The sequence below is a fragment of the Hibiscus syriacus genome, unplaced genomic scaffold (genome assembly GCF_006381635.1).
Source record: "Hibiscus syriacus cultivar Baekdansim isolate YM2019G1 unplaced genomic scaffold, ASM638163v2 tig00110319_pilon, whole genome shotgun sequence".
Taxonomy (NCBI): Eukaryota; Viridiplantae; Streptophyta; class Magnoliopsida; order Malvales; family Malvaceae; genus Hibiscus; species Hibiscus syriacus.
In genome coordinates this window covers 775,549-788,516 of record NW_024062678.1, presented here as the reverse complement: position 1 = coordinate 788,516, position 12,968 = coordinate 775,549, and positions in this window count along the sequence as shown.

Sequence of the window (12,968 nt, the reverse complement as noted above, 5' to 3'; positions counted from 1 at the left end):
CTTAAAATTATATCATTTTTTTGGTCAGTGAAAAATAAATCCCCTGAATTAAATTGAAATCCTTAAACCCAAAAGTCCTCAATTCTCTACCCTAGTCGCCGCTCCCCTTCACTAATTTACTCTGCCCCGATCGACGTCGTGGTGCACCATCAGTACCATTAGAAGCGTCGTCTCAGTTCGATCGTAGCTTAGGGTCCCAATCACCGAAACCTCACGTCGTCTGTCGAGGAGTACTGTTCGAAAAGGCGGTCAAAAAACCCAATTTTCCCTCGCTTTTGCTTCGATTTCGGTCGATCCAACCACTATTTTGCCTCACCGCCATGGTGTTCCCCGCGCCACTCCGGTCAAGACCCAACCTATAGGTCGAGTTGTCACTGTCGTTTTCATCATTGCCGGCATGGGTAAGTATTTCAGCCCTTTTTTTTGTTTCTGGTGGTTTTAGCTGAAATTGGTTGTTGTTATGGCTTGATGTTAAGGTTTGAATGATCGTGGAGCAATCAATCGATCACCCCGAGCCTATTTCCGCCGCCATGTGCCTCTACGTGCGCCTGGGCTTCTTCCCTTACCCTAGAAACCTTCTAGAACCCGTTCAGTCGGTTTGGACTGGCCCGAACCAACCAACTCGGTCTGAACCGAGTCTGTTTGACCCAAACCGAGTCAACCTGACCTGACCCATTGACTTTGACCTGACTCGTTGATTGTTTCCTGATATGACCATTGACTTTGACCGGTATAATCATTGACCGTTGAATTTGACCGATCTGAATGTTAATCGTTGACCGTTGAATTTGACCGATCTGACTGTTAATCATTGACTTTGACCAAATAAAGTCAAATTTTCTGAAAATTCGTATTTTATGTTTTTTGACGTCTTGAGTCTGAATCCGAAGTTCGTTTTTCCAAATTTGCACTTGGTAAGTCATTTTTTTTAGCGTTTTATCTTCAGAATCAAATTTGGTTTTTCGATTAAGCTCAGTTTATGACATAAATTCGTTTGCTATATATCCGAGACATTATGAGACGTGGAATTAAAGTTTGAGAGTGATCGAATGAGTTTAAATGGTCGATCGATATGACTCGTAAATCGAGGTAATAATCTACTACCTTTTTATGCTTTTCGAAACACATTAATAATTGATAAATGCATGAATGAAAATGATTGTTCAATTAGGTGTATTTAATTATCATTGGACCTAAAATAAATATGAAATTAAGGCATAACATTGTACAAGACTCAGACTGCTCACAAAAGAAATTGGTAGATCGATCGGAAATAATTTTATGTTCATGGATTATGTAGTAATAAATTGATCTAAGAATCTAAAATTCCGATTAATTTCTTTAAAGATTAAATGTGGGGAATACGTGATTAAAAATTTATGAAAATACCCTTATGTTGTAAAAATAGTATGTATTGATCCTAATAGTGGAATTACCTTGAGAATCTATTTTTTTACCCAATAAAATATTTGATGCACCTGTTAACCCTAATTTATTTGGAAAATATCTTATAATCAATTTTAACCCTCAGAGAAAGCACAATGCATATAAACTCTGATTCTTGAATAAAAAATTGAAGCCTAATTTATCGGAAGTAATGTCACTGATAGAATTGAATGAAATGACGATAATACCTTTAAAGTGTAAAAAGACTATGGATGGCTATGATAATGGAGACGACCTGAGAACTTATATTTTGATCCACTTGAACCTTGGAATCACTTATTAAATTACTGGTCTATTTGAAATACCCCTGAAGTGTAAAATGACCCAAAGTACGTCCAAGCCCTGGAATAATTAAATACCCTTAAGCTCTAAAATGAATAAATCAACCTCGAATATCAAAATGACCTAGAATTTATATTTCCTGAGCAAACACCTGAAGACTAAATTATCGAAGGTACTTTACACATTTGAATTTCTCGAAATGATTATATTATATGACCAAGTTTAACTGAATGAAAGTACTGTATGTATCCAAATTGTGGAAACGACCGAATTACTCAGGAACTTCGAAGTGACCGAGAAAGACTTTACTACTAAATGACCTAAGTAACATCAAAGACCTAGAATTAGGTGAAGGATTTAGATAATTCTGAAAAACATTGATGAACCTATATGTTGTACCATCCATAAGGGTTTTAAACCACAAATCAAGCATGTCTACATTTCTTGATATCGTTACAATATAGAAATACAATAAATACCATTGGAATATCTGTTTGTATCCCTAAGATCCATTCAACGATGATTCTGAAGATGATCAATTCGACAAGAGTTGTTCGTATTAAAGTGTGAATACCTTTGAAGTGCATCGATTAGACCGTTTGACATGTATCACAATGTTGGGATTCGTTCAGTTTGAGTTAACTCGATATCATGATAAATTGAAACGATTCTTAAATACCATGAATCATCGTTTCACTCTTATTATATCAAATTACTAATAATTCTCCAAGGACCAAATGTCCAAAATGCCCCTGATTTTCTGAATAATGGAATCACTATCGTCATATTTGAAATCTTAAGTAACTTTGATGCAAAAGATTTTGAGTACCTTCATGATTACTTAGTGCCTTCGAAAAATATTCGAATAATATATGATATTGATAAATCACTTCCTGGATGACTGATGACTCTGTTAGTTATCAAACTCCTTTTTTTATAGGGATATTGATTCTGAAATCCTATTAAATTATAGAAGTTTCATGGTCCCCTGTTAACTTCCTAAAAAGGCTACTTTTAAAGCCTTTTTCACTTAAGTTGTTGTTTGTTTAAAAGCTTATTTTAGTCATTTTAGGATCATGTAGTTGCATATAGTTGCATTTGTGGTGGTTGTACTATTTTATTTCTTAATGGTGCTGTTTGAGGGAAAGGTGCAGTTTGTCTATGGTGTGCAGGGAATAGCAAGAAAAAGGATTCTTTGGGAAGTAATGTCGCGGCATCACACGTTGCTAAACCAGATTGAAATGCCTTGGCATTTCTGGCGCAGAAAAAGATAAAAAGATATTTCTGCATAAGGACAGCTGGCACTGGACAGCTGTCTCTGCACGTGAAGGACTGCTGTAACCGTCTGCCAGAGCTGCCAATGTACCACTGCCACTTGGAGGATAAGGTTCATGCAAAAAATGTGATCCTAGGGGTATGAGGGGTATTTTGCACCCAACAAACTCATCATTACCCCTAGATATTTTATTTATTATATATGACACCTCATGGGAGAGGGAGGAGAGGAAGGTGAGCACACGCATAGAGCAAAAAAAAAGTCAGATTTTTATTTTCTCTTTTTCCTTTCTTTTTCCTGAGAATATTCCTCCATTGATAAAGCTCCAAGGAGTGGCAAGCTAGGCGTCGAAAGGAGCTAGCAAGCTAGGTGGTTCGTGGTGGCCGAGAGGAGACCTCCGGTGGCGCGTCGAAGGCTTCTTCTCACTTCCCTTTTTGCTGCTATTTTTATATTATTTTGTGGGTTGTTGGAACGAATTTTCATGACTTTGTGTTTGGATATTTCGAACCCCACCATGAACTAACTTATTTGGTGGTGGTTGGTTAAATGGTTGTTTGAACTTTATTTTCAATAGTATATTTAAGTTTATTTTGGTTCTTTATTTGCTTTGCTTATGAATGCTTCACCATCTAGGCTTGTAAGAGGCATGGAAATGTCCATCTCTTAGATGAAGGTTAGGTATTCGGAAGAATCCTAAACTAAAAATACTTGTAAGTATTCGGAAGAAACGCAAGATAAGATCCTCATAAGCAATGGGTTATGGTATTTTCAAGGGGCTTTGAACCGGCCTAGGAATATTATAACTTAATCCCTTAGATCTCGGAAGAGACTATGATAGGATTTCAAAGACTAAAAAGGGTGTCTTTATCAATAGGGTAGGCTGTCCAGCATCGTTGAGTGAGAGCAGATGCCTTGGCATCCTATTCTGTTAGGTTCTTTTGAACACCTTAGGAAAGCCCTGTCGAGTAAGTAAAGACAAGATAGCTTAAATATACTTGAGAAATAAGTTTAGCAACCTTAGACCAATCCTTACCATTCATTTCATTGGAAGCTTGTCACGTGAGGATTATTTTCTTCTTATTTCATTTATATTTTTATTTACTGTCTTTACCATTTCTCATTGCCTCAACATTTCACCATACTCAATATTAAACATCCATCATTGCCACTGCATTTCCATTTGCTACACCATCACAGCATCCACCAGCATACACATATCCATTGCCGTGACATTTGTATATATCAAGACTAACTATACTTAGATAATTTAGTGCGTTGCTTTGGTTAGACTTTCGTAATTTCACCCAATCCCTGTGGAGACAATACTCACTCATCATTATATTACTTGAGCGATTGTGTATACTTGCACATTATTTGCGTATATTTTATAGTACTCACAACACGCGAACATCCCCACTTGAAAATTGCTAAGTACATCCGGAAAATAATTGGATCCTCTAATGTGTTCCCTATGTACTACATGAAATTTTTATCTGTTTTGAAATGTGTTTCACCTAAATTTATGATTTACTAATTTACTGGCTTATGAACCATGGCTACATGGTATGTATTCTCTGATTACCGTTTTCACCAGAAAATATAATTGTTCCTGATTCATGGATAATGGGATTTACTGGTTATTACTTGAACTATTTTATTGGGACATTATCTGGGTAGGATGGAGTATGGAGGTTCATCTCTGATCAAGCTAGTAATTCCTTACGGACTTAAGGTGACCCTTGGGTAGGCTCCGAGAAACTTTCTTGGGTAGGTTCTCAGGCCCTAAGGCACTCCCTTAGGCAAATCATTGGATTGAATATGGTGTACGGATGGAGGGAAGTTATGTGGTTTATTTCATTGTCACTCTTACGAGATTTTACTGGATCACGATCCTGATATTACAGTTTACTATTAAATCTGATTTCTACTGGATATTACATGGGTAGGATTCTGGAGTATAGAGGTTCAGATCTGATCAGGTTGGTAATTCCTTACGCACTGAATTCTGGAGTATGGAGGTTCAACTCTGATCATGCTGGTAATTCCATACGCACCTAAGAAGACCCTTGGGTATGCCCATAGGCCCCAAGGAACTCACTTAGGATGTCTCATGTATAATGTTTAACTTCTAAGAAACTTTACTTAACATTTTCCTAATAAATAATTGTTTATTATTCATATAACTAATTTATAATTCTAAAGTATATCTCCTACTAATAAAAACTTTGAAACTCAATCATCTACAAAAGAATGTGAAAAGTAGTTCCTACTTTTATTTTGTTTTAAAATTTTCAATTGACTCAGTGATTGTGCTAAATTAAAATGTTAAAACTTGATTACATGGAATAGACATTAGCACAAGGATGGCGAAGTAAACTTTAATACATCCAACCGCACATTCCAATTAGAACAACTACCTAATTTCCTAAAAGTAAAAATAGAATAACTAAATTTAAAATGTACGAAATAGTAGAAGAATTTACAACATAATATTGAAAGCTTTTCCATAATAAATATATACTACATAACTGATTTATACATTTATAAGGCAGCGACGTCATTAATTCTAAAAAAACTAAAAACTTCATGACACATTTATCTACTTATTTTATGATAAGACATTTCACATACAATTTTTATAAAATAATAATTTTCACAAGATACCCGAAAAATTGAATGCTATAAAATTCCATGAAACTAAACGAAGAAATAAATGTCAAAATACAATTAATTTCATTAGAAGTTAAAAATGTTGGCAAACAATAACCAATGTTTTAAAAATATATTTTGTTCAAAATTAGAGCGAGACACAATCTAATACAACAATAAACATGTATAATGTTTAGCTTCTAAAAAACTTTACTTAACATTTTCCTAATAAATTATATACATCTGGCTCGGCTGGATAAATTTTTGGTTAGGTTGGATAAATTTTTGGTTAGTTTGTTCAAAAACTTGAATCATGCAAATTAAGTAAAAGTTTTTTTTATCAATATTACTTAAAAAAAGTATTTTGGGACTAGATCGAGACACGATCCAATACAATAGTAAACATGTATAATGTTTAACTTCTAAAAAACTTTACTTAACATTTTCCTGATAAATAATTGTTTATTATTCATATAACTAATTTATAATTCCAAACTTAGCTGTAATACCCCAAAATTTTGTTTAGTGACTAAAATATAAATTTTAAAAGTTTGGTAGCCAAAGTAGAAAATTGGAAAAAGTTTAGGGACATAATTGGTAATTTTCCCAAAAAGAATTTTTATTCTATAAATGAATAGTTTAATCGTGAGAGTGATGTTTTATTGAAATTGTATCATTGATCATGAAATTGTGTTAAAAATTAGAAAGTGTTAAAGGTTCTTGGTAAAATTGGAAAAGGGTAAAATATTTTGTTCATCTTTGACTTTAAAAAGATGATAAGGTTATGGGGTTTGGTATTATTGTAAATATCAAGTTTCATTAATGGCAAAAATAGATATTTCTCATTAAATGAATATTTTATTCATTTAAGCTTAAATAAAGATTAAATTAACATGAAATTCATTAGAAATTTCATGAAAACTTAGTCATTTTCAGCCAACTTTTCTTGCTCCCCATGAATAAGGTAAGATAATTTTTATTTTTTTCATTTTTGAGCAATTTCCTTTGGATTTTGGATCATACCATGAAATAGAAAATCTTTCTATTCGAAAAACGCTATCATTTGGTACAATTATTGTTTGCTAATTTGGTTTGTGTTCAAAAATCCCAAATTCTAGGGTTTATGAAATTGATGCAGGATTTTGATGTTATTGAGGTTGTAGAATTATTTCCAAGCTTGATTGATGATTAAAATCACTTGTACATGATCATATGAACATATGAAGTTTCAGTCTAACCCTAATCTTGGGAGAAAGATGTGTTTTAATGAAATTAAGTTAGAATTTTGATTGTAGAGATTTTATAAGGTTGAATCGAAGTTGATTTCATGCTTAAATCGAATCAAAAATCGAGTACAATCATGAAAACTCTAATCTTGAACATACAAATTATTCGGCCTTGACTATAGAGGATGAGAAAAATTATGAAAACCCTAGTATTCACCCATCTCTGAACATTGACTCCTTAATCCCAGCAGGACTTCCAACTCATCTACCGATCATTGGCCTGGCCTTCCATATCATCCTGACCCCTCACTTGATTAACAATTTCCTTAACTTTAATTGAGACTTTACTGCTTCCCTCTTCGAGCTCACTGCCTCCACCATGCGCCTCCCTATCTTCATCATATCTACACAGGCGTGCTTCATTCCCAACACGCTCTACATTAAATGAAATCTCCTTTTCTGTAGAAAAGCCTTTGTCAACAACCTTCTCCGACGAAGCCGTAGACGAGTCCTCTGAATGATTTCCAGATGATGCCATGCCAATCCCACACTCATTTACCTTTTCTCCTCCATCCACCTTGGACTTCAATTTATGAGACCCAACCAACTGATCTAGTGAGCTATCGTTAAGACCTAATTCTACTACACGAACTCCAAACTTCCTATTCCCCACTACAATATCAATCACCTCTTCAATCCGCGAAATCTGATTTGTTGTTATCATCATAGTTACTTTCTCGCAATCCAGCTGATGACTCACATTCACTCCATAGGCTTCAGACTTTCCCCATAGATCAGCTAGCCTTCTCAACGTGGTTTCATTCCAACAATGTAATGGAATCCCTGAAAATTCCAACCAAGTCGCCCTTTCCACTAAAGTGAAAGCTTTTGTCCAAGGATTAATTTCAACGAATATTTCTTTTAGATAAGACCATTGGAGGTCTTCCATCAAGATGAACAAATCTTCGTCTTCAGTAGTAAGTAAAAACGATTTTCCTCCTAGTCTTTGAACCTGGATCTCCCCAAGACCCCAAGCTTGTAGCCTTCTTGCATTGTGGGATTTACTGTTGAAATGTTTGAAGAGAATCGTCTTGCCGACTTGTTTTTGTCTAAAGGTATTTCGAAAACTTGCTAGTAATTCATTTTTGGTAGGATTTGAACGTGAAGATACCAGGTTGCAATGTCTTCATTGGAAGTGGGAATGGTTTTTAGAATATTTTTATGAATTAATGCCAGGTTACAAGAGTCGCGATGTGATGGAATTGGATGTGTGTTCTAATTCTCTCTCGGATTCGGATTTTAGTAATTAGAAGAAAGTGATCCCAAAAAAATTGGTTTTAATATTGATGGAGACGAACAAGAAGGGGTACTCGAATTTGCTAAATTAGATGGACCCTAGAAGTTTGACTATGGTGATTTCGTTTTGATTATTTTTCACTTATAAATTCTAAATATATTCATATTTATGAATTAATATTTTTAATTATATATGTTTTAAAGTGATTAGCCAAAATGTTTGTGTACTTGGCTTCTCCACATGTAAGTTAACTATTTATACAATAAATTAACAACCTAAGCATTGTTAAAGTTTATCTACATTAGGGCATGGTGGGTATATTACTAAATTACGGTTGTGACTGTAATTGTGGCGTCACGGTTACGGATGTTGCGGACATTACGTGATTTATTTTTTAAAAGTAACTATATTTTTATGTTGCGGATAAGGTTTGCGATGTTACGATGACTTTAAAAAACATTATGATGTATTCGTTCAGGGATGAACCTAGAGGGGAGCGGTTGTCCCCATAAAAATTTCAATTTTTTATACATTTTAGATATTTTTTATATTTTATGTTAAAAATATGTTCCCTAAATTTTATAAATATATCTTTCCTTTAAAGTTTAATAGTTCGCCCCTTCTAACATAATATATTGTGTCCGTTACACTGTGTTGCAACCGCAAGGATTATGGTGTTAAGCTGTATCCATGCAAAATACTCCTGCTTCTTTCATGCATTTTGTATCCTTGTAAACCTATTTTTTCCCAATAAAACTGGGAACTGAAATGCTGATAAGAGTCAGGGACAACGTTTAACAGAAACCAAACAGGTTTTGCAATACAAATGGAACCGAAATGCTGAACGGATTTGTTTTACAGATCCTTGTCTAAACAAATCCAAGAAGTTGGTAGCGAAAAACACACGAACAATCCGCTGAAAGGAGAATTCTGAGCAACACATTCAATCTTAGAACTCATGGATTTGTCAGATCTCGGAAAGTTTAACTTGAGCTGCTGCTTTATCGTCATCATCCCAGTTGGTAGATTTACAGAACCGAGCATAAAGTATGAGCTGCACCAGCCCAGAAAGGGTTCTGATGCAGGGGGATCTGAGACAGATGATGCTGAGCTGTCAGATTGCACGTTGATGGCGCAGAGATACCATGAGTTGGCAGATCAGCGCAAAGGCGGGAATTGATTGTGACATGTTCCTCATTGGGGTCGTTTTGAGTATGTTTCAGTCTTTTGGCCATAACTTTGGCTACAGGTGTCAGAATCGCGCATAAGACTCCAATCCGAAAAGCTCTTTTCGACTCGCACGCTCTCCACATCGAGCTACGCTCCATGTGGCCTTTTTTTCAACCTCAAATTCTGCCGTTTTCCCCTCCGAATCACTAGATTTAGTTATTTTTTACTATTTATGGTAATAATTCTATTGTTAATTAGGAAGTCAATTTAAATCCGATTTAGGCCGGATTTTTGGGAGATTGCTTATTTTATTTCGAATTTCAATTTAGAGTGATTTTCGGGATTTTGCTATTTTTGGCAAAATTCGAATAAAGACGATTTTTTTGCTATAACAGTCCGGCTTGTGGACTGCTTTTTGGAGGTTTTTGATTTTATAATATTTTATTAAACCCTAGAGACTTTTTTTCTCTGGTTTTTGGGCGAATTTTCTCTTGTGAATCGTCTGTCGGAGCTAGCCTACAGGATAATCACTATTCTGTCTGGCGTCAGGTTCCCTAGCCATTCGGAACCTATGATTGTATTCGGAACACAAGAAACTGAGTGTCCCATTATGTAGACATATGTATAATTTTATATTAGGCAGAGTGATTTTTTAAAACTTTAAGAATAGAAGAAATTATAAAATTATAAGAAACGAAAATAAATTATAGATAAAAATATCTAAAATATATGATAATTTAAAATTTTATAAGAGTATGATTGTCTCGCCTCAACCCTAAATACAAGTATGTGGGAAGAGAACATGGCCCTAGAATAAGGGGAAGGGAAGTGTAACACCTCAACCCGTACCCGACCCGAATACGAGTCTAAGGTGTCACATTGACCTTTCAAAAACATTTACTTGTATAAAATAGTGGGTAATTTAAAACTTTTATAACATATAAAACTTATTCAAAACGTTTACAAAACTATTCAGAACTTATACAATATATTATTTTACCATACATGCCAACTAGAACTTTATATATATAATACATATTATTCACCTCTCTTCTGATTTGACCTTCAATAAGGAGAACTGAACTGTCCTGTTCCACATTGCTCTTTACTCTTCTTGAACCCTACATGTAAATCACTTACACGCTAAGTCTATGACTTAGTAAGGCAATAAACATATAATGAAAACTATAACTCGTAATCATGTATGAACAATTACTGCTATCACCCCATACCCAAACATATATCCATTCATTTATCAAATCCACACATATACACATCATTCATCCTTTCCATCATTAACCTTATTCTATTATCCATACTATTATCATTTATATCCTTTAATCATACCTTTTTATCAACATATGACTCATTCAAACCATACACACATCATCATATCAATCATATAATACAATTCATATCACAAAAGCATATACTTTACATGTAATATATATATATTTTTATTGTTATCTCTTTGTTAGCCCATGTATATATGTGAGAACCGTAGATATGTGAGTCTATTGAGGTTATACACTATGTTGTCACCACAGCTCGTATGGGGTCCCACTAAGGGCTATGAATTTTGTCCCGAAGGACCTATGTATTGTATTTGTCCCGAAGGACCACTCCTTAATAACCATATACATATTTAAATGGATCACATATGTGCCTCATAAGACCCTGTAAATATTCCAAAGAATACATATATATCCCGAAAAACCACGTAGAACCCTCGACTCTTGGCATGCCAACTATACCTCTAGCTCTCTTTACACATAACATGTGCATTAGCAATCTATCATGTCACATATTCACATGTACACTTTCATATCACCTGTCATATAAGCTCATAGCTTCTTTCACATATACATGTAGTCACATAGCTTCTTTTCATATTCTCATAGGATTACATAGCTTATATCTTATACTTTGTTTTCTCATGTTCACATATATCATGTCATATGGCTCATAGATATACATCACATAACACATACTTCTCATATCATTACATTCAAAAGCATGTTAACACATAAAATCATGCATACATACAATTCATGTCATGCATATATGTATAATCATATATTCATGCATTCTAACATAGGAAATAGACTTGTCACAAGTCTTGTTTCCATTTAGCACCATAAACGAATTAATATGCACTCACCTTGGCCTCACTAAGTTCCAATCCATTTTTATAATTTCCTCTCTTGCGATCGAATCATAACTTGATAATCGTTCTGAGACTTGTTTGTGCTCGATATCTATATATAATCATACATTGATACATATTAGTATCCAATTGATATACTCTAATCTATCATTTCTTAGACCAAAAGAAAGGTTTATTTCTATTTCCCCTTGAAGTGCATCGATGCATCCCTTAACATGTGCATCGATGCACTCCTTATGCATCGATGCACTAATTGCATTCGATGTTTCCATTTTTAAGGGGTGCATCGATGCACTTCTTGTGCATCGATACACAATGAACAATTTCTAGAAATTTACCCTTGATGCAACGGTACACATTGAATGTGCATCGATGCACATAGCCCAGAAATCTAATTTATGCCCGAAAATCCCCTCTTTTCAGCTTAATTACATCATATATCATCCCCTTTCTTATTCTTAACTTACTTACTCATATTCAAACTCATTTATATTCATTTATCTCGTCTTGAACCTTGATATCCTCTCCTCTTTATTAACTTCAAGAATCATACCAGATTTTCAACATGTTTTAAAACTCATTTTATCACTTCATATCTCTTAATTTAACCCTTGACAAGTCAAATTCAACTTCAAAATCTATTAACTCCTTCTATTTCACTAATTCACTTAAAAACTCTTCATATTTAATCATTCATAACTCATCCATTTTGAAGTTTCAACATGTTTTAATCTCTAAATAATCTTTCTTAGCACCCCAAGAATCAAAACTAAGCTTAAAACTCAAGAATTAACCAACTGAAATTAAGCTTACCTTTGCCATGGAGCTAACAGGAATAGAAGAGGAAGGAGACAACCCAAGCTCTAGACTTTTCTTTTTCTTTCTCACTCTTTCCACGTGTTTTATAAGCTCAAAAGAAAGATAAAAATCTTTCTGGTCAAATTACCATTTTACCCTTTAATTCATTCAATAATTACCAAATAACCTTCATCATATATTTCCAATAAAACATTAAACTATTTAACTATTCTACTTTTATCACCAAATTTCACAAATTCTCATTTTAGTCACTGACCCGAATTTCGGGATGTTACAAATCTCCCCTCCTTTAAAGAAATTTCGTCCTCGAATTTTCACTGAACATATCACTTTTTCCTTTATATATTCATTTACTATCACTTATCATTTAAATAACAACCAGTAACTTCAATCCATCTCTGCCTTTTCTCTCCTTCTATTCTGCATTTTCCTTTGACCATTTCTAAAATTTCATATAATGTCACTAATCACGTAGACATTAACATCAATTTTCATCACTTAACCTCATAAATATATTTCTAATTATCTTATAACAATAACCAAACTCATTTTCCATCATCATTTGACCAAGAACACAACTTTAAATCTTCTTCAAATATGATTAAACATACACTTTAAAGAATCTTTTCACATCTC